At 41.3% G+C, this 26,548-nt stretch overlaps 1 long non-coding RNA gene across 1 annotated transcript; it reads left to right on the forward strand.

Annotated features, from left to right (window-relative positions):
* The first annotated feature begins 1,125 nt into the window (after positions 1–1,125).
* Positions 1,126–24,307, forward strand: LOC122707373. Its single transcript, XR_006344820.1, has 3 exons — positions 1,126–1,233; positions 10,256–10,258; positions 24,274–24,307. It is a non-coding gene; the product is annotated as an uncharacterized LOC122707373 (long non-coding RNA).
* The last annotated feature ends 2,241 nt before the right edge of the window (positions 24,308–26,548 follow it).

Raw genomic sequence — 26,548 nt, forward strand, 5'->3', positions numbered from 1 at the left:
AACATTTATGAAATTAGACAAGATATGTATATTAATCACAATTTTAAGACACTATATCCAAAAGTCTTTTTTAATAGTTGTGTACTTTTTAAATAGTACTCCTTTGAATGCTTGCAAAACAGGGTAAAATGTAAAGAAATGTGCTTTGTGTTCCAATTTTGGCTATTGATCTGCTTTGTAACATTTGGGAAAGTCATTTGAAATGTTTGTATGACTGTCTCTTTATTGGTAATTGAAAAAATGTCTATAATAAGAGGGGTTTTTAAGTCTAGAAAGTGAATAAGACAATTTCTCCCTAGGACTAAAGATAAATAAATAAACAAAAAGATAAAAAAAAACAAACACATCATCATTTTTGAGGGATACTAGTCTATGTCTACTTTGTCAGATTATATAAAATAGATTTAACGGTAGACATATTGGGGGTAAAGGAAATATTAACATTTATTGTTAAAGTGTGTTCCCTTGGATGAAAGGGCCTCATTTTCCTCATCCATTAAATGACTCAATAATCTTTACCTCCCAGAATTATTGTGAGACAAGTGTGATAGCATATAAAATGTGATTATCACAGTGTCTGGCCCATTGTATGTAACTAATAAGTAGTACCTATTAATTTTATAGTAGTTACATTTTTATGATTAGAGTATATCTGTTCTTGTCTGTGTAAAGGGATACAGAAGTGTCAAAACAGAGATGAGGCTTTGGTCACTAATGTTAAGTGATTTACTACTTGGATAAAAACTCACAAAAATGAAACTGTGAGCATAATAGTTTGCTGAAAATTTTAGAGTTCCCACTCCACTAGTAGTTTCCATAAATAAGCTAAGCTGAGAGAGGCATGACAGAGCCCTAGAGATCTCTGCCTGCACACCTCCTGGAAGCACTTTCCTCACTTCTGATGATGCATTGGATCCTGGAGCATTCCAGCTCATCATCTACAGAAAATACTGGAAGAAAAGATACTGTTAAAGTTTATTTTTAAAAAGATTTTTAAAAAATTGATCTATTTTTGTCTGTGCTGAGTCTTTGTTCCTGTCCCCGGGTTTTCTCCAGTTGCAGTGATCGAGGGCTGCTCTCTAGCTGTGGGCTTCTTACTGTGGGGGCTTCGCTTGTTACAGAGCCCAGACTCCAGGGTGCATGGGCTTCAGAAGTTGTGGAGCATGGACTTAATTGCCCTGCGACATGTGGGATCTTCCTGGACCAGGAATGGAACCCATGTCTCCTGCTTTGGTAGGTGGATTCTTAACCACTGGACTACCAGAGAAGTCCAAAATTTATTTTTAAAATGAGTTAAAGCCAGGTCCAGTGGAACTCAGGTTCTAGCATTTTTAATGCCTTGGTTTTTGCCACAGCTATTTGTGTAATGTTGGAATTCTGGAGTTGATACAAGTCTATAAATCAAAAATACTCTCTTCTGTCTCAATTTCATGTGACTAAAATAAAATGAATCTGGTTGAACTAAAACAATAAGATTATAGTAATATAATTTCTCTTTGGAGTACTTCCTCTATACCTGGGCTTCAACCTTACCTGCAAAGAGTTTCAGAACTAAAACTATTATAGGAATAAAAACTGAAAGCACACACTTTTGAAGGTATTTCAATTCTTGTGAAATCTGTAGGCATATTAACCTCACACAATTGGAGGTGTTATAGAGCAAGTGCTTAGCATTGCATTATCAAGGTGACAATTTTTATGCCATAACAATATAAGACACCTGGAAGACAATATACAGCATGTGTGCACGCATGCTCAGTCGTGTCCGACTATTTGCAGCTCCACGGACTATAACCCACCAGGTTGTCCATGGAATTTTCAAGGCAAGAATACTGGAGCGGGTTGCCATTTCCTACTCCAGGGGATCTTCCTGACCCAGGGATAGAATCCATGTCTCTTGTGTCTCCTGCATTGATAGACAGATTCTTAATCACTGAGCCACAATGTGCAAAAGGTAGGGTGGCATTGCTGATGCATGAAAAAACCATAAATCTCAATGAAAGTGAAAGTTGCTTAGTTGTGTCCAACCCTTTGCAACTCTGGGCTATATAGTCCATGGAATTCTCCAGGCCAGAATACTAGAGTGGGTAGCCTTTCCCTTCTCCAGGGGATCTTCCCAACCCAGGGATTGAACCCAGGTCTCCTGCATTGCAGACAGATTCTTTACCAACTGAGCTATCAGGGAAGCCCAAGAATATTGGAGTGGGTAACCTATCCCTTCTCCAGTGGATCTTCCTGACCCAGGAATTGAACCAGAATCTCCTGCATTGTAGGCGGATTCTTTATGCTGATGCACAGTGATTTTTAAAGGCAGACACTTTCTTACTTAACTTTATTAATGCTTTTACATTCTCTACAGACAATGCCTTCTTGCTTCCAGGGGACTGACAGTTCTCTCCAGTCTGTCCTCAGTATGTCACTGAAGACCTTGGAGTTTTATAACATAAGTCATTTAAAATTACTCTTACATAAGGGATTTTGGGGAGCAGAGTGGATTGCAGCTTAATTTCCAAAGGCAATTAACTGTGTTTTTTAAAGGCCACTGCTTTTCCTTACTTGCTCTTTGATCTGTGTCATCTGTCTTGGATCACTTGTACAGTCTGCTTTTTAGGCTTTGTATCACTGAAGTCACTTTTGCAGTTCATGATCCTTGAAAATACGTTAGCAGTGAAACAACACACCCAATTCAGTGTTCAAAGCAAATTTTCATGTCCCCTCTAGGTCAGAATCCAAACTATGGGAGAAATAGGGATATATCAACTTTAAAAATTAGTCAAGTCTTCTAAAAGTCTGCCTAGCCAAGTAATTAGATAGTTCTCCCCTCTATTAAACAAAGAAAACAAAAAAGCACAACAGAAAGTAATTTTTCCCTAGACGTATCTGTTTATTATGGAAAAATACAGTAAGCCCCAAAGAAGAAAACAGAAGGCAACTCTTAATTCCACTACTTAGGGATAGCTATTATTTCTTCAAGTATATGTTTATTCTCAGCTCTATATAGACTGCATATATCTATACACATATATACACACAGTTGTTACTGCTGTTTAGTCACTAAGTTGTATCTGACTCTTTGCGACCTCAAGAACTGTAGCCCTCCAGGCTCCTCTGTCCATGGGACTTCCCAGGCAAGAATACTGGAGTGGGTTGCCATTTCCTCCCCCAGGGGATCTTCCCGACCCAGGGATTGAACCAGAGTTTCCTGCATTGCAGACAAATTCTTAACCATTGAGCCACCAGGGAAGACCATAAACACGCAGAGTACATTTATATATATACATATTTAGATATATATTAATACTTACATAAACTGTTACATAACCTTTTCTCACTGAATAGATTATGAACAGTTATCTATGTTATTACTGAAGATTTTTCCTGAAGACTTAGAATCAGGCATTTTCTCCTCTATCTGGAGACCCTATACTTTCAACAGGCCTTTATTCTGTTGGAAAGATCTGTTTGAATGTAGTTATGACCAAGAAAGGGAATATAAGGTGATGCCTGTTAAGTGCAGAATTGCTCTGTTTTGGCATTTTATTCTTTTGAGATGATTTAGAAGCATGATATTTCAAGATATACACTATTTGGTTATCATCCCTTAGCCTCTCCAAGAAGTGACAAAACTCAAAAGATTGTTTATGAAAGGACTGATAATTTAATGCCTACATTTCAGTAGCAGGAAAGACATCAGAACAAATTCAGATTTATCTACATTGTCCTTAGTGTGAAGGACAATCATTCATTTCAGTAGGACTGATTAGAGTGTTTAGTGTTGGCATCAAGTTTAGGTCAGAATTTTACCAAGTACAGAATCCCTTCTACAGCAGCCCCAACAGCAGATGGCAGCCTAGACTATGATTGAATTTCATAAAGGATTACTCTGCCAGTTGCAATCCAATTCATTAATAAACAGTTCTAGAGAAGAGGAATTTATTGCTTATGTTAAACAAATTTCTGCTTCTTAATAACTCTCCTGCCTATATCTAACATCTACTCTCTTGACCACAAATTAGTCCATTCTGCATTAGTCTTCACACTTGTCTCCCCTGAGTCTTTTTCACCCTAGCGGGAACATCCTACTTGATGTAACAGTTGACATACCAGCTGGCTTTCTTAGGATGTACTCCTGATACATTTCTACTCTCTGAGTCATTCAGATTGAAAGTCATCTCCAAGTTCTGGTCTGCATAGCAGAGGTCTCAGTAGCACCAAGATCTCTTATGATCAAGATCTAGAAAATATAGACTGAGACCAAAGTCCCCTTTTTTGTTGTTTTGGCTTCAGTGTCACTCTGTTGGATGAGAATAAATGTGAATATGCTGCTTATTCTCTGTTTGCTTCCCCAGTAGATGGTTTCTCCATTTGGTCCTCCCTGAAAGATTCCCTAGGAGTCTGATCTCGACTGAATGTACCTCTCAGCTGGCCTGGCTCTCTAGCTTCTGATTGGATTTTGCCTCATCAGGAACTTTGAGGGTAAGAGTAAGAAGGTATTGAACAATTTTTTAAAAGAATAGTGAATATGTATTACCTATGGCCTCAGCTCCTGCTGGGCATTATGGTGCCAGTCCTTGGGTGATCCACTGTTACTAGTTTGTTGCCTTATCCTGTTAACAGTTCCTTTATTAAACTCTTCTCAGTTAAACTCTTTGACAGTGCCACCATTTCCTTCTGGGATACAGATGGTATGGGCTTCCCTGGTAGTTCAGCTGGTAAAGAATCTGCCTGCAATACAGGAGACCCCAGTTCAATTCCTGGGTCAGGAAGATCCCCTGGAGAAGGGATAGGCTACCCACTCCAGTATTATTGGGCTTCCCTGGTGGCTTAGCTGGTAAAGAATCTACCTGCAATGCAGGAAAACCGGGTTTGATCCTTGGGTTGGGAAGATCCCCTGGAGAAGGGAATGGCTATCCACTTTAGTATTCTGGCCTGGAGGATTCCATGAACCGTATAGTCCGTGGGGTCACAAAGAGTCAGACACTCCCTGATGGCTCAGTGTGGAAAGAATCTGCCTAGAATGCAGAAGACATAGGAGATGCGGGTTCGTTCCCTGGGTCAAGAAGGTCCCCTGGAGAAGGAAATGGCAACCCACTCCAGTATTCTTGCCTGGAAAACCCCATGGACAGAGGAGCCTGGCGGGCTACAGTCCAAAGGTTGCAGAGAGTTGGGCATGTCTAAGCATGCTGGCATGGTACAGAGGGTATAAGGATCATGCTGCTGCTGCTGCTGCTAAGTCTCTTCAGTCGTGTCCAAATCTGTGTGACCCTGTAGATGGCAGCCCACCAGGCTCTTCTGTCCCTGGGATTTTCCAGGCAAGAATACTGGAGTGGGCTGCCATTTCCTTCTCCAATGCGTGCATGCATGCTAAGTCGCTTCAGTTGTGTCCGACTCTGTGCAACCCCGTGGACAGCAGCCCACCAGGCTCCTCTGTCCACGGAATTCTCTAGGCAAGAATACTGGAGAGGGTTGCCATTTCCTTCTCCCATAGGAGCGTGCAGGCACTAAAATACTGGGAAATTTTTCAAATGAACTGCACCAGAACAGATCTTCCTGATTCTGTTTTGTGTAGAACATTTTTTTTAGCTCCCAAATATAGTATTTTGAACTTAGCTCTCAGGGAGTTCTTCATGTTGGTGTCAGCCAATCATTTCAGATGGTTGAGATCATTTGGATCTTGATTTTGTTAGTGGTCTTAGCCTTTCCCCTCAACCATTTGCTAATTATGTACAAATTTTATTACTATGTGATCTCTCTCGCTATCCATGGAGAGGCAGTAGAGCATCATGAAGAAAAATCAACTTTGGGGTTGAGTTAGGTTTGAATTACTAACTGTGTGAACTTCATTTCTTAATCTATAAGATAAGCATAATGCCTGAAAAATTTGGCATGATTTTAACAAAAATGTCTTTAAAGCCCTTATGTCTCACTTGGTCCATGATAAGCCTTCAATAAATGATAGCTTTGTATGCAGGAGAGAAAGGTAAGCTATCCCCAAAAGAAATAAGCCAATTAAGAATACCTTCAAGATAAAAGTATAGAATGAGAGGAATATGGATTGTGTGTGTATGTGTATGTGTGTGGGGGAGGGGGAGAGGAGGGCAGTGGACAAATGAAGTGACCCTCAAACTTCCTGTAGAGAGGAAAATAATTTCATTGGGAATGTCAGTCATCTGAAAAGATGGTTATTTGACCATTTCTCTTTGGGCTTCTGCTTTGCTCTTCCTGTTGTCTTTGTTTATTGGGCTCTCCCTGCCTTCTCTAGTCTCTGCCCCAACCATCTCCTCCCTCCCCTAATTCAAAATTTTTCCTCCCTCCTACCAAGACATGTACTTTTTAAATTAGTTCTCTGTTTCTGTTTTCTAGTATGCTGTTTTCTGCTTTCTTGTTTACTAATGCATTATTTCTGCTTTCCTAGGAGTAATTATTCATCTTTTACTATTTTTTGCTAATACTTAGTATCTTTCATTCTTCTCTATTTTTCATATTTACTATTTTTGTCACTGTTTTCTAGATAGTACAAATTTTATTTAGATTTATTTTTGACAAAAGAATTATTTGAGAAAACTTTTATGTCCCCATGTTGTGATTTCTGGTTTTATTGCATTATAATCAGAGAATATTATCTGTATTTGTAATAGCATTTGTACCATATTTATACTTTTTTACTTCACTCAGATTTTTTTCAGATGGCCTAACATGTTCTCTTTTGTAAATATATCATTGACATATAACAATTCAACAATTCAATGTACATTTTCTGGTTATAGGCTATACAATTTGCTAATACAATTTAATGTGCTTGTATTAGGGCCTTTATATATTTTCTTTGTTGCCTTCTTTCTTTATCATGAGATAAGAGGGTAAGCTAAAGTCTCACCACCATTTTTCTTTCCATATCTCTTTGCATTTCCTGAAATTTTGTCTTCATGAAATTTTTATGCATAAAACAGTGCACATACAGTTTTTGTGTATAGCATTTGGATTTTACCTTTTATAAGGAGATCTTTTCTCCCCCTTGATTTTGCTTGGCCTGGAGTTAATGGCACAGGTTTAACATTTTTGTTGTTGTTTAGTCACTAAGTCATGTATGACTCTTTTGTGACCCCATGAACTGTAGCCCACCAGACTCCTCTCTCCAGGCTCCTCTGTCCATGGGATTTCGCAGGCAAGTATACTGGACTGGGTTGCCATTTCCTTCTCTAGGGGATCTTCCCAACCCAGAGATTGAAACCACGGCTCCTGCATTTGCAGGTGGATTCTTAATCACTGATCCACCTGGGAAGCCCACAGGTTTAATATTTTAGAGATTAAATTGATTAGGAATCAGAAGGTTCTCAGGGTTGCTAATAGTGGTTCAGAACCACGGACAGCTATCCCTCTAGGAACCACCTTCCTCCCTTCAGGGTCTTAAACCTTTGTGAGTCACAGAGTTAGAGAAGAGATATGGAGAGGCACGTTAAAATGATAAGTTGATTTCTAGTCTTCCATGAAACCTAAGATAAGGCTAATGGACTGTGCAAATTCAGAAACCATTCAAAGTAAGGATGTCATTCCTAGCGTATTCAATCTTACCACCTCATTGGGCTAGATTATTCCCATCGTGAGGGAGACTGCCTCAAGCTATTTTGGCTGAGGCATGTTTCTAAAAATGCATCCAATTAACTTCCTTTGTTGTGGTTTCTTGCTCACCAAACATTATTCTGATTATGATTCAACATCCCATAAAATTCCATCTGCAGGGAGAAAATATATTAGGCATGACAATGTTAAACATTTCAGCCCATGTCACTGTAAGCATTTCAACATAATTTGGTAACTTGGCACCTTGGTTCAATACATTATTTTCTGTGTGCTTAATAAGCATAATGAATTCACTTTCAGAAACACTCATCCTATCTCAATTGTGGGTAAATCAGCTTTTGTGTGTATACACACACACACACACACACACATATACATATATACACATAAATATATGGTTGAGAAAATGGAAAACTATGAATTCACTAAGACAACTCTTTTGATGGTAATTTGCCAACTTGCACTTTTTCATTACTGTCATGTTCCAATAAATGCATGGACCATGTGTAAGCAAGAGGAGAGCCCTGTGGCACTCCACCAAATTCCCCACTCCAAATTCACATTGGCATATTAACCAATGCTCACTATCACATGAAAGTCTGTAACTGAATCTGGGTGCTGACATGATGAAATGGTGTGATATTCAAGCAGCAATGCACATATTCAAACATCTGTTTATTTCCTGGGAGAAAAATTTTAAAGAAAAGTATATTTAAACAACTGTTTATATTTGACTAAAGAAAAGCAAGCAAGCACTTAATTTATGAATTTGCTAATTAGAACACCGGTGTTGAATATATGCCATTTTTTTTTTAGATTTTGCACAGAAAATAATTTCAAATACTAAATGACATAATGCCTACATGGAGCCTGAGGAATGGCTATAAAAGCAATCCTGGGGCTACTGAAGCTGTCACAGTGGCACATAGCTTTTCTGTTTGGACCTAGGGGCCATTTTTCTCAAAGTAAAATAAGCTTGGTTCTTAATTATAAGACATAGATAGATACACAGAAGTTCATTTATATTTGAATTTTGGAAAGCCTATTACTATTAATTAATACTAATAGGAAGGCACATCTGGACTTTTTTTTATGCTGATAGTGATTCAGTTCAGTTGCTCAGCTGTGTCCGACTCTACGACTCCATGTACTGCAGCACGCCAGGCTTCCCTATCCACCACCAACTCCCAGAGCTTGCTCAAACTCATGTCCAGTGAGTCAGTGATGCTATCCAACCATCTCATCCTCTGTCGTCCACTTCTCCTCCTACCTTCAATCTTTCCCAGCATCAGGATCTTTTCCAGCGAATCAGTCCTTTGCATCAGGTGGCCCAAGTATTGGAGTTTCAGCTTCAACATCAGTCCTTCCAGTGAACATTCAGGGCTGATTTCCTTTAGGATGGACTGGTTGGATTTCCTTGCTGTCCAAGGGACTCTGAAGAGTCTTCTCCAACATCACAATTCAAAAGTATCAATTCTTCGGTGCTCAAGTTTCTTTATGGTCCAGCTCTTACATTCATACGTGTCTACTGGAAAAACCATAGCTTTGACTAGATGGACCTTTGTTGGCAAAGTAATGTCTCTGCTTTTTAATATGCTGTCTAGGTTGGTCATAGCTTTTCTTCCAAGGAGCAAGCATCTTTGAATTTCATGGCTGCAGTCACCATCTGCAGTGATTTTGGAGCCCAAGAAAATAAAGTCTGTCGATGTCTTCACTATTTCCTCATCTATTTGCCATGAAGTGATGGGACCAGATGCCATGATCTTAGTTTTTTGACACTCTCCTCTTTCACTTTTATCAGGAGTGATTAAGGCAGCTCTGCTTTCTGTCCGAAGTATTTTCTTATGCCAGAGACGCCAGAAATAGAACATCTCTCAGTTTTGGAGATCCTTTGTTTATGAGGACTTCCCTGATGGCTCATATGGTAAAGAATCTGTGTGCAATGCAGGAGACCCAGGTTCAGTCCCGGGGTTGGCAAGAACCTCTGGAGGAGGGTATGGCAACCCACTCCAGTACTCTTGCCTGGAGAAGTCCATGGACAGAGGAGCCTGGTGGGCTACAGTCCACGAGCACAGCTACATTTAGTCAATTTCAGTCAATGATATTCACTAAATGCCACTAGAGCAGAAGTAAATACGAAAAGAAAATCACATCTTACAAAGACCATCACCTCAGTGTCCTAACCTGCCACTTCATAATAACTGAAATTCCTCTCTTTTTCTGCAGTCAGTCTCCTGATTGTGGCTGGAGGAATACAGATGGCTATGTAGCCTTCCAAGAGCACTTGTATGACCTTTCTAGAGAGGAGATTCTTGGATAGTGAGTAATTTTTGAAAGCTGGAATGAATTAGCAGCAGTAACAGAAGGAAAAAAAATGAGTGTGGCCAATTCAAGAAGCCATCAGTAGGATAAGGGTTCTGAGGGAAACCCCTGGTTCAGCAAGCAACTCCGGAGTTTCTTCTGTCATAGAAGGGTGGGATAGTAGGAGATCAGGAGTCTTGGGGATTTAGTTGCCTAATTTCTTGCCTAAATGCTAGTGCAAATGATGCAAAGTACTCCAAGGGCTTCTGCTTCTGCCACTGTAGAGTATATTTGTTGCATTTTGGCAACAATATTTTGGTTGCATTTCCTATTAGCACCACAATGTCCCTTCATTAGGAATTCTTCACTATAGACAGTTTCGCTGGTATGGGTGAGAGCATGTGACTTAGTTTTGTCTTCTTGGAGATTTTTTGTGGGACTTTGAACAGTGAATGGGAGATGGACAGTCTTGCTCCACAGGTGCAAGTAGACTAGAATGTTCCTGAGGCAGCCTATATTTTCTGTTTCTCAGCCCTGAGGGGAAATCCTTTTGTTTTGACTTGTTCTACAACTTTTTGTCACTTCTTTAGGTCTTCCCACTAATACCTTAAAACAAATCCGTTTCTGTTAAATCTGTCTAGAATACTCACATGGTCCTGACTAACTTCAAGGATGGTATAGGAGTGTAATCCCACCATGTTTTTGGAAGAAGAACTAGCCCTGTCAGTTCCACAATCACATGTACCACACATTTATATTAATCACTTGTCTTATAAAGATTACTGCATTCTCTTTGTGTGATTTTCTGATATGCCCACCTCAAAAAGGAAGCACTTAAGTGGAAAGAAATTTTCTTTAAAAAGTTTACTTTGTAATTATGACATGACGGGAATGTGGAGTTCTTACTGATGAACTCAATTTCCTCAATAAATAAAATGAAATACTGAGAAGTAAAGTTAAAATTTGAATAATAGTTAGATTAAAGGAAAAATTTTAATTACTTTTTAAATAACTGAGACAAAGACATTTGAGGCATCAACACGATTCTATTTAATTATGTGTTAAATAATTTGTAGGAAAATTGGAAACAAGTTGATAGTGAAATCAATATGTCACTAAACAATGGTCTAATTTTTTGCTAAATTGACAAAATAAGGCTGTAGTTTAAGTATCATCTAAATATAGCCATGTTCCTTCAGAAAACAACTTACAGGTAGCATTATTCCTGAAAATTGCGGCATGTAATTAGCACTTGTGGGTTTTTAGCTTGTGAAGGAAGAACCTAAAAGGTGACAGAAAGCAAAGGGGTCGTTAGAAAACGATAACTTTTCCCCCACATTTTGGCCACGCTATGTGTCTTGTAGGATCTTAGTTCCCCAATCAGGGATTGAACTCCAGGCCAGGGCAATGAAAGTGCTGAGTCCTAACCACTGGACCACCGGGAATTCGCTGCCACCCCTAGTCTTCCTTATAGCTTACCATCTGTTCAGCAGATGGCTTTAGACTGAACATTCTTATTTTTTTATTTCCCCTTTCCTTGTCACCTTGTCCCGACACACACAGGCATACCACCCTCCGCTCCGCAGCGGAGAAGTGTCAGCTCATGAAGTGTCATTCATGTTGGCAACTTTGCTTTCTTCAGGGCTTGGTCTACCAACCTACTTTCTCTTTAGAGAGACGAAATAAAAGCAAACTCATCTCCATCCTCTTAGCCTTTGGAATCTTTAACTGCTGTGATCTTTAAAAAATTAAAGAAGTAATAACTAAAACAAACTCATTTATTCCCTAAGTCTGTAGTTTCACATCAGTCTTTTGAAATATATGCTCTGAGTCCAATGTGGTGACTTTGGTGGGTCATGCTCAACCCACTGTGAACAGGAGAGCTGCCCTGCACCCTGAAGTGTGGAGTCCTTTTTTGCCCTTCAGAATGGCCGCCTGAACTAATTTATCACTGTTTGAAAAGCCATTTTTTATAACTCACTGTATACCTTGTTCGTTTCTCCAACTGTCCTGTATAGAGTATTGATTTCTCATACTAGCAGTGACTAAGGAAGTCACCTCTTCATTACTCCCTAATGAGGGCAAAGTGGACACGTTCTGAAGCCCAGCACCCACCTCCTGGCGCCCATGCCTCAGGCTCCTCTTGTCTCCAGCAAGTGGAGGGCTGTCTTCAGGGGCTATCTCCCTTTTGCCATCATCAATCCGATGACCATATCGTCCCCATGGAAATCTCAATTTCCAGTCAGCAAAGGATGCACATAAAAGATCACTGTGAGGTTTTTTTTTTTCTCCTCACTGGCAGTTTGCATTTTCCTGGGGCTTATAAATCTCCTGGCATTTATTATACTTTCTGGTTTGATGTCAGCTTATTTGTGAAGCTGTCTGTCATCATGCTCAAAACTGAGGGGAGCCACAGTCTAGCCAGGAGACGTGACTAATTCCCACTGTCCTCCCTGCTAGCTTTTGGGCAGTAGGAAGCTCTGAGGCTCTGCAGACAAGCCCCCTCTGGCATTTGGGATGCTTTCCCACCATGCCTTCCCGTTAATTAACCGAGCAACTAACAGAACCATGACTGGTGTTCATGTCTCCTCTGAATTTGCTTGCTTGATTTGTCCTTGAGTGACCTTGGAAGAATTGCTCTCCCCTTGTTCCCTGGGGTTTGGACACTCCGTCCTTGGGACGGGCTCCAAGTTGACTCTGGTGCTGACTTTGGGCAGATACCGTAGGCCAAGAAACCCACGGCCTTGGCAAAACTGGAGATGCTAGATGTTTCCTATTGGGACACAGGGAGACTCAGAACCTCTAATGAACCTGGACTACAAGTTAAAATCGTGCCAGACTCTTTAGAGTTGTTAGCCCTGGGTTACGGGATTAAGAGGGACATTTATTGTTTTTTTTAGATTCAGCTGCATTTTCTGCAATGGGCATGTATCAATAAAATACATGATGCTGTTCAGAAGTTGCCCCACCCTTGTCACATTGCTGGTGTTATTAGGGGTGCTTTTGTATCTGATGAATAAAAATCTAGACTGGACACTCCAAGCAAAACGTGTTTTTGCTCAGTCACTAAGTCATATCTGACCCTTGGACAGTCTCCTGGGTTGGCAGGTGATTCTTTACCACTGAGCCACCAGGGAAAGTGAAAAGTAGTGAAAGTGTTAATCACTCAGTTGTGTTCAACTCTTTGGGACCCCATGGACTACAGCCAGCCAGGCTTCTCTCTCCATGGAATTCTCCAGGCAAGAATACTGGAGTGGATAGCCATTCTCTTCTCCAGGGTAACTTCCTGACCCAGGGATTGAGCCCAGGTCTTCTATATTGCAGATTCTTTACTGTCTGAGCCACCAGAGAAGCCCACCTCCTCAGGCAAATTAAATGGAGTTAATTTTGACATGTGTTCTCACTTCTTAACCCTTGGGAATTTTAAACACAAAACTATTCCACATGATCAAATACACAAATTCAGAGAGTGGATGCGTGTCCTGGCTACTGCCTTTCTACTCCTCCTAGCAGCTGCCTTGGCTCATAGTTTTGAGAATGGTGGGTATAAAGGTAACTGTGTACCTCTCATAAGTGGAGCATTCAACTCCCTCTTCTCTAGCAACTGACCCTCTCTCTGATCAGGCTAGTTTCACTCCTAGGCCTCCTGGGTTTCATCAGGGCCATTGAAGAGGTCAAGTTTCCTTTTGTTTCTCCTCATACCTTCAGAGGAAAGCATTCAGTTTATGTACATGCCACAGACTGCAAAATACAGTCACTTAATCCTCTTATCTGGTCTGCATGTCCCTTTGCGGGGGCACATATTGTGACTTCGCCACTCCATCCTAATAGAGGAGACTTAATAGAGGAGACTATTTAATGGAATCTGGACAGACCCTGCAACTTGTTTTGCCAGTAAAATATGGAGAAAGCAATATTGTGGGACTTTCAAGGTTGGATTATAAGAGGCCTTGGAACTTCTGCTTTTTCTGTCTTTGAATGTTTCTCTGATACCACTAACCTACTGGAAGATGAGAGGTCATTGGAAGAGAATCAAGATTCTCAGTCAACTGCCAGTCATGTGAATGAGGCCATCTTGGACCTGATGGCCCAGTAAATGCTTCCACTGTACATCGTCAAAACAATGAGGGAACCCAGACAAAAAATAACTCGGTGAGTTTGGGGGTGGCAATTGTACAGCAATAGATAATCAAAAAGCTCAATGCCTTTTAGAGACAGAAACACCTAAATCCTATTCATGTTAGCACTTGGTTAGTACAGTATAGATGTTGAAGTGGTGTTGGTTGCAGGTAAAGTAAATATGCAGTGACCAGAGCACAAGGCTTTATGGTCCATGGTCAAGAGTTTAGACTTAATCCTAAGAACAGCTATAGAAGGATTTAGGCAAGAACATAACTTGGTCAAATTTTCATTTCATAAAGTGGTATTAGCATCCATATGGGTTTCCCTGGTGGCTCAGTGGTAAAGAACCTGGGCCAGGAAGATCCCCTGGAGGAGAAAGTGGCAACCCACTCCAGTATTCATGCCTGGGAAATCCCATGGACCGAGCAGTCTGGTGGGATACAGTCCATGGGGTTGCAAAGAATGGGACACAACTTAGTTCCTCAGCAACAATTTGCCTCCATGTGCAGAATGGATTTAAAAGTGTCAATTCTGGAGGCAGGAAAACCACTTGGAAGGCTATTATAGTGATTGTTTAAAGTTGAAGGTAAGCTTAGAAATGGGGCAAGTGGCAAAAGAAAATAGTTTCAAAGATTTTAGAGATATTAAAAAGGCAAAATTGGAAGGACCTGATTGCATGAGGAAACTGGGTGGAAAGTGGTGTCAGTCCTTGAGATGAAGAATTCTGGGGGCAGAGGAAATTAAATTTGGAAGGAAAGATGATGAGTTTGGTTTTTTAAATGTTTATGCAGGAGGCATTCATATGGAGAATTCTGATGGACAATTTTGTATAGAGGACTGCATCTAAAGAGGTCAGGAGTGGACTTAAAATTGAAACCACCAACAATTATGAGTTTTAAATAAATAGTATTTTCCATTCTGGTTGAAGGTAGCACACATATAAGTCAGAGAGCCATAAATTTATTTTTGTCTGGCCAACCTATAGAACAGAACACAACTTATACAACAGAAGGTAAACATGAATTTTGAGGATTAACTGGAAAGCTCATAAGAGAACAAGAAAGATTCTGTTTCATGATTCATGAGGGATGATATTTTAGAGTTGATTTCATAAGGGAATTCATTAAGCCAGTATAGAGCCATGCCATTTTAACTGTAATGTTTAAGGATCTTTAGCTCTGATTTTTTTAATTAGAAGAAGCAAATAAAGAAGGCTTCATTTTAACTGTGGGAAATCACTCTTCTGTATTTCCAGTGACTTCAAATTTGTCTTGATGCTGCCATCCAGATAATCCTAGTGCTTACAAGATAATTGTTAAGGGGCTTCCCTCATAGCTCAGTTGGTAAAGAATCCGCCTGCAATGCAGGAGACCCCAGTTCGATTTCTGGGTCAGGAAGATCCCCTGGAGAAGATACAGGCTGCCCACTCCATTATTCTTGGGGTTCTGTTGTGGCTCAGCTGGTAAAGAATCCTCCTGCAATGCAGGAGACCTGGGTTCGACCCCTGGGTTGGGAAGATCCCCTGGAGAAGGGAACAGCTACCCACTCCAGTATTCTTGCCTGAAGAATTCCATGGACTATACAGTCCCTGGGGTCACAAATAGTCAGATACGACTGAGTGACTTTCACTGAGTCCCAAGTGCTTACTTTGTCTCAGTTTCTTTCGTACAAGACTGGTTAGGAAAATGGGCATAGGACCTACTAATAGGCCTTATTGATAGCCTCTGACACAGCCGCCGGTGGGAGGAGTCAGACAGTATATGTAATAGATTTTTTTAGTGCCAGAAGAGACTTCAGAGGTTGTTCACCTATCACCCCTCTCACTTTCACTCTCTCACTCTATCTCACACACGCACACACCACCCCACACACTCAGATTCAGGCACAAAGAATATTAATAAAAGCATTTTTTGAGACGTTTTTATATATCAGGCACTGCTCTAAACAGTTCACATATATTAGCTTGTTTAATCCTTAAACCCCAGTTGAGTAAATACTGTTACTATTTCTTTTTCTTTGCCAAATGAGGGAGCAAGGTACAGAGAAGTTAAGTAACTTGCTCAGCATTACTAACCTAGTAAGTGATACGGCTGAAACTCAAAGGAGAGTGTCTGGCTCTGGGATCAACCCAACCCAAAGAGCATAGGTGTTGACAACACGGCAGGAAGTTAAAAAGGATAAACTGAGTTCAAACTGAGCTTCCCTCTAACCTCAGCCTCACCCCCAAACAAGCAGAAAGCCAGATGCATAAGCAATTATGCATTATAATCTCATTTTAATTGTATCCCCCTACTTGAAAACTGTGCCCCCAGACCAGCCTCCTTCCCCAGACGTGGTGCCTGCCTGAGCCGGCCCCCAGAGGGCAGTGCGGCGCTGTCTACCCGGCAGGCAGCGCACGCTTTCTTCCTTCGGACGCTCCTGTTTGCCTCTCCTTCGCTCCACTCAGGTTGCTCAGTACTAACAAGTAGCCTGCCTGTGAAACCTTGCCCTGAGCAACCTACAGCAACCCCGGCTTCATTTTCCGAGTCTTTATTACTACCTGACATTATATTCTCATTTTAATTGTGTCCCTCTGCGTGAGAAGAATCCTGTGAGGACAGGGACTTTTCCTGTCACATCTGTTATAGTTCCCACAACTACCATAATGCCTGGCACATAGTAGGTGCTCATTAAATATTGAGTGCTTCTGGAGCTCAGGGCAGGCTGCCCCCAAATATGCCAAAGTGGCATATTGATTATTTTCAATTAAACTTACTTGAGAAATAGCCAGCGCAAGAAGAGCAGACTGACCCTTCTCTCTGTCCACTGCCCTACCGCCCACCCGGAAAGTAGGAACTAAGTTTCCCATCTGAAAGTTACTGCACCAAGAGATAGAGAGAAAAGCATTCCTAACACCCCAGGTAGGGAATTCAGGGCCAAGAAGTCTGACAACCAACCTTGTTACTTCTTTAAGAATTTATTACACTAAGCCCAACCTTTCTTTAGATTCTTCACTAATCAAGCACCCAAGCCTAAGTTCCTTTGTCCTGTCAGTTCCTCACAAATGTATTGTCTAAAAAGTATAACAGCTACCAGCCTTGGCTATTTCTATGAGACCTTTGTATGTACCAATTAAATTAGCTTTTTTCTCCTGTTCATCTGCCTTTTATTAGTTTAATTATAAGACCAGCACAAGGATTCAGGAGGGGTAGGGAGAAATGTCTTCTCAGCAGTGCATGATGAAGACTGGTGAGTTCAGCTTCCCCTGGTCAGAAGGACAGGGAAACAGAGAATTTGTTATAAATACAGTGAGCATTTAAGAGTTCAGCAGTTCTAAGCAAGGCCCTGAGCCAGGCTGTGTACTGAAATCTCCGGGCCTCACTTGCAGCTTGAGTGTGTTGATTTGATCCCCATCATGGCACAGAGGCCAGTTTAGGTCTTTTGTTTGTTTCTCACCGGGAAGGAGATGATCATGGTTTCTGACTGTGTACTGACCAGGAGAGGGAGAATTGTGGGAAGACTTGGTGGCTCCCAGGCTCTGCTTTGCCTGGACATCCATGAGGGCTCCAGTCTGTCTGTATTCCATCAGCTCTCCTGGGATGAAGGCACTGCCAGGCTCTCCAAGGAAGAGCTGTTCTCTAAGACAAAGGAAGGTCTGCTCTAACAGGGAGAGTTGGACAACAGTATAGTCTTTGAGAGGTTAGGCTTTGAGCTTACAATAAAAAAAATTTCAATTCTGTTCCTTTCCTTGAATGAGTAGTGTGACCTTGAATGAGTTCCTTAACCTGAGTCTCTTCTCACCTGCTTAATGAAAAGAACTCTGCCTATTTTGTGAGATAGTTCTCAGGACTCAGAAGTGCTGACTAAACAGTAGTCTATTAGAAAAGAATCACCTTATTTCTGAAGTGGGCACTTCAACATGTTTTTATGAGCTTTTGGTGTGATTTCAGGTATTTAGTGGGATTTTGTGAATGGGTTTATTGCAAATAGCTTTCATGTTTCAGAATTTTCTTCAACAACAGGTTTTCCCAAAGTGCATTCCATAAACTACCCATTACCAGCATGTTAGTAGATATCACAAAAACAGGCCAATATTGCAGTGTTTTTATAGTCTGTAATAAGCTGAGTGGCTATTGCAAATATCTAAGAGAAGTATTTTCTAATTTTACAAATTCATTAGATCACAGAATTTTCTTTTTATGGAGTGCTTAGTAGAACTTACATTCCACACAAAGCAGTTTGAGAGAAAATACTTTCAAAGAAAAAGGACTCAGTTTTGTATCAGAAATATCTGTCACCTTATTGTATTAAACAACCAAGTCTCATTCTGGGAAAAAAATCTTAATTTTTGTCCATTTTGGTTTAGGTAAGAGAGTTAAAGGAAAAAACACCATTTTGAATGCTCCATACTTAGGGCAGTAGGCACCCAAAGTCCTATTTGGCGATAAAGAATGAAGAGAAGAGATATCCAGCAGGGCCCTGTGGGGTTCCTGGCCACAAAAGCCTTTCTGTGTCCTGCATTTCTTTGGTTACAGGAAATAGTCCTCACTCAGCTTCAATGACCTTCCTTGAGGTCCAATGGGTAGGTTCAAGCAGTTGTTAATTAGGAAAGAGAGGGGATGAAGGCCAAGGGAGGAACAAATTGTTAAGAGAAACAATACTGTTACCTAATGGCCAGGTCCTGGTTCCCTGTCTAGGGATACACACGGCAATATCTCTGAGCTGTTTTGCAGATACTGAAACCCCCAACAGGTGGGAGAAGTTAACAGTTAACTGGCTAATGATGGTACACTGCCCACAAGCATGTAGACCCCAGCCTGGAAGGTTGGAACCAGAAGGTTGATGATGCTGACTCCCACTTTCCTCATCACCAGCCCATCAAAAGAATGCCATGAGCTGATCATGCCCCCTTTTTTTTTTTTGATCATGCCCTTTTTGAACCATTACTATCAAGCTCCTCACTACCCCCTCCAGGTCAGGACACAGTTTTGAGGGTGTTAGTCCACTGTGGCCCCCTTTGCCTGGCCAAGCAATAAAGCTCTCCTTTTCTACTTTACCCAAAACTCTGTCTCTGAAATTTAATTTGGTGTCAGAGTACAGAGGCCATATTTGGCTTCAAAATGATTAAGTGCACTTCTATTGCTAAGACATCCTGAGGAGGATTTGTAAAGTACCTTGTAAATGGGCGGTATGCTTTAAATTCAAGCATCCCCCTGTCACAGATATGGTAACAACTACTCTTTAGGCTGCAGGGAAGCTTTAGGTAGAAGCAATTTCATACCTAGGCCACACTGATTTTAAATATAATATTGCAAACCATCTTAAAATCATGTAGAGGTTACTAGACAGCAGGTGAGGTTCGAACACCTATCACTTTCCTTGAAATGAGTCTCTGTAATGTTCTTATTTGCAAAATTTATTTTTTGCTCAGACAGTTGTTGTTCAGTCGCTAAGTCATGTCTGACTCTTTGCAACTGCATGAACTGCAGCACGCCAGGTTTCCCTGTCCTTCACTGTCTCCCAGAGTTTGCTCAAATTCATGTCCATTGAGTTGGTAATACTATCAAACCATTTTATCCTCTGCAGCCCTATTCTTTTGCCTTCAATCTTTCCCTATTAGTCAAAAATTATGTTTGGTTTTTATTTAAGTTCTTCTTTTATTAGAATGACTTCCAAGTTATTCATTAAGTAAAGAGAATTCAAAGATTTTGTCCATAGGCACAAACTGGATTTCTTAAAAGTCCTGCTGCATATTTTGTAGACAAGAATGTCTGTTCCTCTTCCCTTGTGTCCCCTCATTCCTATTTGTTTCAGGCCTGCATGCAAATACCAGCTTTATAGACCATATATTGACTGAAGCATACTTGAGCCTCAAATAAGCTTAACCTCTATGCCTTGGTTTTCTCACTTGAACAGAGGGATTTTTTTTTTTTTTTGAAATGAGGGATTTTTATGCCTGTCTCAAGAAACTATTATGAGGATGGAGGGACAGGAAGTGCAGTTGGTGGCCAACGAATAGCACCTGTTATTCTGAGCATCCTTGCAGCTTTGGGTTTCAGCTACTGAAGAGTGTGAGATGACCCTTTCTTGCTGTGCTGTGCTTAGTCACTCAGTCATGTCCAACTCTTTGCAATCCCATGGACTGTAGCCTGCCAGGTTCCTCTGTTCATGGGGATTCTCCAAGCAAGAATACTGGATTGGGTTGCCCTCTTGCAGGGGATTTTCCCAACCCAGGGATCAAACCCAGGTCTCCCACATTGCAGGCAGATTCTTTACTGTCTGAGCCACTTTCTTAGTGCAGTGGTTAAAAATGGCAATGAAAATATCAGCACTCCTTTCCCTAATGAAGTCATAGGTGTTGTTCAGTCACTAAGCCACATCTGATTCTTTATGACCCCATGGATTGCAGCACACCAGGTTTCCCTGTCCCTCACCATCTCCTGGAGCTTGCCCAAGTTCATGTCCATTGAATCGGGGAGGCTCTCCAACCATGTCATCCTCAGTCACCATCTTCTCCTTCTGCCTTCAAACTTTCCCAACATCAGGGTCTTTCCAAGGAGTCAGCTCTTTGCATCAGGTGGCCAAAGCATTGGAGCTTATAAGATAGGACTTGGGGCTTCCCAGGTGGTGCTATGGTAAAAGAACCTGCATGCCAATGCAGGAGATGTAAGAGACTTGGTTTGATTTCTGGGTTGGAAAGATCCCTTTGGAGGAGGGCATGGAAACCCACTCCAGTATTCTTGTGGAGAATGCCATGGACAGCAGAGCCTGATGGGCTATAGTCCACAGGGTTGCAAAGAGTCAGACATGACTGAATCGACTTAGCATGCTCGCATGCAAGATAAGAGTTGTCATGCCTGAAAAAGTGGACTGGGCTGTGGAGAGGTGCTTGATCACAAGCTGCGCTGATCCTCAGAGGTATGTAGGCCTCTTTGGAATAGTATTTGAAAACATGGCCATAGCAACTCATGTTTGAAAATCAAATGGCGACTTAGGGCAGGAGCTAATCAGTTTTGGAAGAAGGATGTGTTTATTGCCAGCTGAGTCAGCAGCCCCTGGGTCTGCTCTCTTCAAGCTCAGCCCTACTCTGCCTGCAGCCAGACCAGCTCAAGGAGGGCCTGAGGGAGTCGTCCTTTTGTTGTGTCCAGTCTGCAGAGCCAAGGGGAAATATAGCATTCTCTGGGAGTTTGACTTTACATTCAGGTGGGCAGAGAGTTCTGCTGATTGGGACCTGCATCTCCTTCTTCATACATTCCCTACCTTTCTTTGTTCATTCATTCAACAAATATTTACTATCTAGTAATAAACATTATCCAGATACTAAGCTGGAAACTGGGGAGAGAAGATGGATAAAACACTATCCTGTCCTCTAAGAGCTCTTAATCTAGTAGAAGGACACATCTATATCTTTGTTGCTGTTGTTTAGTCACGCAGTCATGTCCTACTCATGGACTGTAGCCCTCCAGGCTCTTCTGTCCCAGGCAAGAATACTGGAGTAGGTTTCTTTTTCCTTCTCCAGGGGATCTTCTCAACCCAGGGATCGAACCTTGTCTCCTATGTTGGCAGGTGGATTCTTTACCACAGAGGCACTGGGAAAGCCCCCACCTATATCTTAGTAAACACCTCATAAACATAGTATATCTCATAAATACTGGAAGTGGTATGTACAGAATGATTGGAGTATGAAGTGGACAGCCAGTTCAAGTTTAAGTTATTGAGATGGGAAAAAAACAGACGCAGAAAGTGTTAGAAGACCTATGTTATTTCATGCTCCCGCTCATTTTTCCCCTTGTCTCTTGTATCATCCTTCCCTCGAATCACAATCAAGGAATTTGGAAAGATGGTAGACTAGAGTAGCCCTTTCTGAAAAATTCTTCTTGGGGATGAACAGTTGCTGTCCCCTTAGAGCCTGACTCTAGAGATAGCCACCATTTATTAACTGTTTATTATCCACTTGGTTCTTGATAAGTCCTTTAGGTGTATTATGTCATTTAATTTCCCTGAATCTTTATGATAACATCTCAATACAGATGTTTTTAATATAAGGAATAGGGAGACTTAAAGTAATTGAGAAATTTTCTCCCATAGCTAGTACATGGTAGAATCTGTATGTGAGCTCAGGTTTGACTTGCCCTAAATCCTTGTCTTAGGGTGGATTGTCAAGTTGACTGGATTAAGGGATGTCTACCTAAAACATTTCCATGTGGGTCTTTCAGGGTGTTTCTGAAGGAGATTAACATTTGACTCAGTAGGCTGAGTAAAATCATCCTTCCTCCTCAGTGTGGGTGGACACCATCCAATCCACTGACTGCTCTAATAAAACAAAGAGGCAAAGGAAGGAAAATTCTCTCTCTCTCTCTTCTTGAGCTGGGACATCCATCTTTTCATGCCCTCAGACATGGGAGTTCCTGTTCTTGGGCCTTAGGGTTCCAGGACTTATGCCAGTGGCCTTGAAGTTCTCAGGTCTTTGACCTCAGACTAGGGTTTACACCAATGGCTCCCTTGGTTCTCAGACCTTCAGGTTCAGACTGAATTATATCACTAGATTTTCAGATTCTCTAGTTTACATATAGCAGATCATGAGACTTCTCAACCCTTATAACCTCATGAGCCAATTTCTGTAATAAATCCCCTCTTATACATATCTCTTTATATATTGGTTCCTTCTCTTTGGAAGACTCTGACTAACACAGGTCTTTTCCACTTTACCACTGCCTCTCTCATGCCATTTCTGACCTGCAAAGAGCTTGTATCTCAGAATAAGCATAGAGGCGAGGAATGGGTCAGGTGGTCATCTGTTTTATATGCATTGATATCAGAAATGGCAGATACTTTGAAGATGAGTTGCATGGATTAAGTGATATCTCACTAAATAAGAAAGAACTCTCGTGGGAATTAAAGCATCTTCTCCTTTTGCTCTGAGTTCTTTTTGTGGGTCTACCTATTTTGTGTGTTGACCACAAGGCATTCAAGTTTACTCAGCTTTTCTTTGATACTGAACTTGAGACTGGTTGTCATTGTCCTAGTCTCGTCTCATAGTGCTTCATTTCTTCTATTTAGCACCTGGAAATGATGCACCTTCCTCATCAGGGGACTCCAGGGTCTAGATGATGACTTATATCAGCAATCCAGAAGGGGGCCTAAAACAGTACTGGTGGCTGTTCATTTGTACTAGAGGTGACACTTTCCCCACAGAAAGCTCTTATAAACTGTTGCTGTGAATGATGTGCTGATTGGAGATAATGGTGACAATGATAATTCTTTAATTATGCTCTCATCTCCTTGGACTCTCAAAAGAGTCCAAGTTCATACATGTCCTTACTCAAAATAGATCCATTAGCTATTCTGAAATAAGAAGGCTACGGATAAAGTGCTGGACATTGAGGCTCATAGGGGACAGAGCCAAATAGATATAACCCTATTCACTGTTCTTTCCCCAAATATCTTTTTTCTTGTGATCCTCTCAATGGTGGTTTTCACATCAGGTCTACAAGACATCGTGGTGATGAACCTACAGGATTAGGCACATAAGGATTCTCACTTAGGTGGGCTCACTTATTCTGCTGCACTGGGCGGAGGGAGGCCAGCCTACCCCTGTGAGTGCCAGGAAGCACAAAGAAGGCTGTCCGAGGCTCTCTGCCCACTCAGCTCAAACATATCCTCTCCTGGGCAAATTTGAGAAAGAGGAGTCTTTAAAATGGGGCTCTCTCAAGACTAGGCAGTTCTCTTTCCTTTATAGTCTGTTTTCTTCTCTCTGTCTTTGCACTGTCTCTATTCCAGTCTGTTCATCTTCTTTGAGAAGCTGCTTTATCACCAGCAGAGCAGGAACCCAAGATCTCACCATGCAGCTTCTCCCTCTGTCTCACTATCCGTCTTTAATCTCTCTTCTCTCTGTGCTTCCTTTTTTCATTTTTTTTTTTTCTTTCTGCAGACTGATTTCTTTTTAGGGCCCTCAAAATTCTTCTAAAATGGCAGCAGTCCAATCACTTGAGTCAGCAGAATCTTCCAGCTCAACTCCCCACAGTCTCCCAACTCCCAGCAGTCAGAAGAGGGTATCTGCTACCTCCAGTTCAGATGTGTCTCCCTGGCCCAGGCAGGCTTTCTCTGGTTGCGGTGAGCGGCTCCTCTTTGTTGTGGAGCATGGGCTTCTCACTGCAGTGGCTTCTCTTGTTGCAGAGCACAGGATCTAGGTGCATGGCCTCAGTCATTTTGGTACATGGGCTTAGATGCCCTCCAGCATGTGGAATCTTCCTGAACCAAGGATCAAACCCCTGTCCCCTGCATTGGCAGGTGGATTCTTTACCACTGGACCACCAGGGAAGTCTTACATGTTAATTTTATTTGGTAGACATGCAAATGATTTCTTTTTTAAAAAAACGATTTTATTGCCCTCTAAGACTTAAAGCAATTTGGTTTCTAAATTAGCAAACTTATTTCAGCATGCCATTCCTGACGGTCTATATAAATCTTTGTTCTTCAGATTCTCCTTTGAAAGAGCTTACTGTTCTTTGATTCTGTCTTTTGTGAGGAGCATAAATCTTTGACACATACTCACTCTGTGTTTATATGATAATTGTGTTTTAATTTTTTGAAAATTATACTTTGACAACTCAACCAAACAGGCTGCAGAGAGTTCTATGAGAATTGTCAGATCAGTCACCTGGTCAGAAGCACAAAGGATAGAATCAGCCTTTTCTTTATCGTGACTGACTTAAGGTTCATTCCCAGATGTAAGTTTCCTTGACCAGGGCCTGATGTGGGGATGGGGAGGGTTTCATTGCTGAGATACCCATATTGTAAGGAAAGCTGGGATCCATAGTAGAGGAGACAAAGTAGGAATGATGAAAGTGACTAAAGAAATGAAATTTTTCACTAAATTTGGAAAACAGAAGAGAGTATGGCTGGATAAGTGGGGAACTTAACACAACAAGCAGAGGCAAAAATGGGAATATCCCTTATCCAATAAACTCTGACTAGAAGCCGCCTATAGTCATATCTTTATTCATGTTCAGAAATTTACTTAAAAGTAGTAATAATATTACAAACAATCTAAGTATGTAGTTAATGCCAATGTTTTGGTTTCCTAATAGTGCCAGCGGGCTTATACATGGTATTGCTGATCTTTAACCCCATCCTGCTAATAGGTAATGTGATGAAGAGAGGGACATGAAGAAAGTAAATAACCCACCCATGTTTTTTGCACAGTTAGAATTGCTACAGAAAGGATTTAAATCTAGGTTTATCTAATTCCATGGTCTATATGATCACCCTTTCCTTCCTCCCTATCTCCTCTCTCCCTGTCTATCTCAAACATTTATTGAGTACCTATCCTGTGCCAGACTCTTTGAACACAGAAAGAAACAAAGTCCTTGTTTTCAGGGAGTTTACATTCCAGTGGGAGGGACATAGAAAGTAATAATTTAAAAAATACATCTCCTGTGACATCAGGGGCTATGACGAAGACACAGCTTTCATATTTTGTTTGATGTCTATCAGCTGTGCAGTCTCTCACACTACATCACACTCATCCACATGCAGTGCTTAACTCTGTCCTGGAGAATCAGGAGGACTTCATAGAAATACCTGCACTCTCTTTGTCTCAGGGTCTTTGGCAAAGAGGAGCGGACACAAGTGACAGACAAAGCTGCTGGAAGAAGTGGTGCTGGAGGCAGCCAATAGCTTAATCATGCATCCCAGAGGCAGTGAATGTGACATCACATCTCTGGTCCTGCAAAGGAATCTGAGGGCAACTCCTGAGAAGTCATCGTGGCTCCTCGCCTCCCACAGAGGCACCTACTCGGCTTCTGAGGTGTGACTGCAGAGGCTCGAAAGGGTTCACTCACTCTGACAGGAATCAGTAATAATTGTTGTTCAGATAAAATTCATGCTAAGAAATCAGCATTTATAAGTGAGGATCTCAATGGAGAGGGCATGACAGTAATTAAAATAGGTGTCACACCTGAGTGATTAGACCACGCTAAGGTTGTGCTGGAGAAGTAAAAGCTTACCTCTACCCTTCTAGGTTCTTCTGGCTGGTCTAAGATTTAAATTGACATAAGACAGGTTAACAGTAGAAAATAAAATTTAGCTTCATACAATGGGAATCCCGTATACATGAGAGGTTCAGAGACAGAAATGCAAAATGAGGTGTAGATGCTCTCCTGAGCTAAGGAATGGGGCAGGGGCCTGGGGTTTCCAAGGACAGGAGGGTCATTTACTGGACAATACGGAGAAAAGCAGGTATTTGCTAATTAGATGCTTGCCTTGCCATATAGATGGGGCCACTTAGACAAAATTTATTTCCAATAATAACTCCTTTCTGGGAAAAACCTCCAATTTAAATTATTCTAGGTAGTTAAGGCAGGGGCAGTAGTTTCTCTCGAAACTGCAGAGCCTTGATTAAATTCAGTTCAAAATAGGTCTCATGCAAAAGTGGCACATTTCGGGAAAGCTCATTCTGAACTCCTGCAGTTGCTGTTTCACCTGTTGGCAGGGATTCTGGTTGCAAAGCAGTATCAAAAATGACAAGGACGGTTTCCCTGGTGACCCAGTGGTCCTTGTCCAA

This window comes from Cervus elaphus, chromosome 14 (assembly GCF_910594005.1).
Source record: "Cervus elaphus chromosome 14, mCerEla1.1, whole genome shotgun sequence".
Taxonomy (NCBI): Eukaryota; Metazoa; Chordata; class Mammalia; order Artiodactyla; family Cervidae; genus Cervus; species Cervus elaphus.